The sequence below is a fragment of the Theobroma umbraticum genome, unplaced genomic scaffold, assembly GCF_002168275.2.
Source record: "Theobroma umbraticum cultivar Fairchild unplaced genomic scaffold, ASM216827v3 scaffold_2.0, whole genome shotgun sequence".
In the NCBI taxonomy this organism is placed as follows: Eukaryota; Viridiplantae; Streptophyta; class Magnoliopsida; order Malvales; family Malvaceae; genus Theobroma; species Theobroma umbraticum.
This window is the reverse complement of record NW_018397277.1, coordinates 2,236,304-2,239,294: the sequence shown is the minus strand read 5'-3', so window position 1 is coordinate 2,239,294 and position 2,991 is coordinate 2,236,304. Positions and strand designations below refer to the sequence as shown.

Here is a 2,991-nt window from a genome sequence, read left to right as displayed (position 1 = left end):
ATTTAAACCAAATAATCACAGTATTTAAAATGTGGCATCTAGAAACTAATAACTAGGTTTGATAATTCCATACGATTTCAACATAATATGTAGTAGTCATTACAAATCCTTAAGCTCTAGCCAGTACAATTCCAGTACTATTATTCATTACAAGCCTGACTAGTTGACACAAACCGACCTCTAGGCAACGGAGCGACTCTGAGTGGAAGTCTTGAGATGCCATTACCTAGGTTGTAGCCAGCCTCCAGATGCTGAACAAAGCACTAGAACTGATTACTTATCTGCAAAAGAAAATAAGGAGGGGTGAGTCTCACAGACTCAGTGATCATCAACTCCGTGAGTAAGGCGTAGATGGGAAATAAACTAAAAGCAAAAGATTTGTATATTAAAAATGTAGGAATATATGTAAACAATTTACTTAAAAAGGGACGTTTGTGCCTTATATGAAAATAAGTAAATTTATGCTAAATAATCATTTAAATCAAATATCAACCCAAGTCATGAAAAGATTCCTACCATCGAAATCACTTAACATCGGGTTTAAAGTAATTAAATGTCATCATGCATGCTCCCATAAAATCCAACATTTACAAAGCTTACACACAATTCCATAATTCACCTCATACACAAAGAATTAAATCAAATTTCATCATATAAGCAAGGGAGTAGCAGAAAAACTATTATTTTTCACCATGCGAAAATTACTTATGTGAAAAACCCAAAGAGATATTACTCTTAAGTATAGCAATAAAAAGCACGTGGACCCGCTTCCACGTAATAACATCTGGGAGCTCTGCTCCACCGAATCCCACATGCCATGGCAGTCTCAACGATGTTGGTTGACATCGGAGAAAATTAGGCAGTTGCAACCGCGTATAACAACTTGTGGCCTAGCCACATAAAATCATAGACCCTGGCCCCAGCCATGTCTAATAGCCCGTCGGTGACCCAAAGATTTTCTAGCTAGAGCTCACTTGTGCACAAACGTTACACTTAACCGGAGTGACAACTGACCTACTCTCAAATCTCCCGGTTTAATAAAATCATTTTAAAATATAGTTGGGTCCTCAAAATTCATTTCAAAAAATCATTATCAAAATGTTCAAGTAGTACTTGATAAAATCTCGTGTAAGACTTTAAAATATAACTTGTCACATAAGATTGAAAGATCATTTAGCATGGTGAGTATATGTTTCCATCATGAATGCATATTACACAAACTATAAGGCACATACTTGACATAAATCATAAAAGAAAATTTGTTTCTCAATTTCAAGAACCTTTACATATATTTATATATGTATATAGCTTATATATTTTCAAAGCTATTTTCAAAGTCATAACACCCACAATTTCCTAATATTTCAACCAAATTAACAATTTCCACATTCCTTACCTTGAGATTTTTAAGCCAAACCACCAAACTCTCCTTCAGTTTGGTTATGAGGGACGAAAAAGGGAAGACAACTCATGAGAAGGAAGGAGAAAAGAAAAAAGCATGAAAGAAGATGGGAGGGAAGACTTGATGCACCGTTGTCTATGGAGGTGAAGCCATGGTTGAAAGAAATGCACAACGAAAAAAAGTGACAGTTGGAAAGAAAAAAAAGAAAAAAATGCATAAAAGGATGGAGGAGGAAGGTGCTAGAATCTAAATGGGATAAGAAGAAAAATAATAAAAGGTGGCACCACTTGGCCAGCCATGTGAAATGGAAAGGAAAGAAAGTCAAGAGAAAAATTCAAAGCTTTTCACTTAGTCAACAAGTAGTAAAATCTCTTGTCTCTTTCCTTTTTCCTTCTCCCATCCTTTCCTTTCTTTCTTTGTGCACAATTGCCAGCAAACTCTCACATGTTTGGTCGGCCATGGAGAGAGAGAAAAAGAAAAATAAAAGTCAAAGCTTCCTTTGTAAGCTTTGACCAATCTAAATAGTAAATTAGCATTTAACCCTCCTAAGTTCTCACCCTTTTTATTAAGTCCTCCCATCACTTCTTAAATTTTAATTTTCTTCTATTCTCTTCCTTGACATGTGTATAAATATAATATAAGGTTTGCACCCCATCAACATGTCACCATAATATTTAAATATATACTTACCCATTTGTGCTCCATTTAATAAAGACACGTGAGTCTCTCTAACCAGGTTTTTCTTCCGTATTCTTCTTTTCTTGTTCTCCCCCACTAATGAGATATTTCCCCTCTAATCACTTGAGGTGATGATTCTTATCTTGACCACTCATTTGCCTTCATATGCTTCATACTATACCCAAAAATATCCTGTTTTGGTATCCTTGGTTAGGCACCCATAAGGATGAATTAAAGCATAATACTCTACACACAAAACAACTTGGTGTCTCAAGTCTAGGGAGTAGTTACACAACTAACACATGAAAAGTATTGCATAGACACTTGAGTGAGGTACCAAATGCACTTCTCATGACAGGTCATGTACAGTGAACTCGCTCTCCCATGGCAAGCACCCACATGCTAGTTCCAAGTATCTCTATACTTCAACCTATGAGAACAATTGCTTACTTTACAAGTAAGGAACATAAAATGTGCCAATCTTTGAGAATTATTGATGCCCTGTCTCAATAATACAATGATCAAGAGCATTTAAGAACAATACTTTAATGCATAAGGATCTCATAATTGTATCCCAATACAATTCCTTTGCAAGGCATATATAGTTCCATGAGCTTTATCTACATAAGTATATATAAAAAATAATTTAAATAACAAACTTATGGATAAAGAACTGCTTCAATGTTATTATGAATAACAAAATGTCATACATGAAAATCTCAAAATTGTAATTCCCATACAACCATAGATTGGCTTGTAGGGCTTATATTAATAGTTAAGTCTCCTTACTTAGGAAGTAAGCAATCAATCTCATAGATTGAAGTATATAAGATACATAAGGATAACATGTTAGCGCTTGTTAAAGAACAAGTTCACTTAACACGACCCGCTATGAGAACTCCATTTGGTAT

The 2,991-nt window shown here is 34.9% G+C and overlaps 1 long non-coding RNA gene across 1 annotated transcript; it reads right to left on the bottom strand.

Moving 5' to 3' along the window:
• Positions 1 to 39: 39 nt before the first annotated feature.
• Positions 40 to 1,659, bottom strand: LOC149526341 (uncharacterized). Its single transcript, XR_016352108.1, has 2 exons — positions 1,397 to 1,659; positions 40 to 281 (listed from the first exon to the last, which is right to left on the bottom strand). It is a non-coding gene; the product is annotated as an uncharacterized LOC149526341 (long non-coding RNA).
• Between the last annotated feature and the right edge of the window lie 1,332 nt (positions 1,660 to 2,991).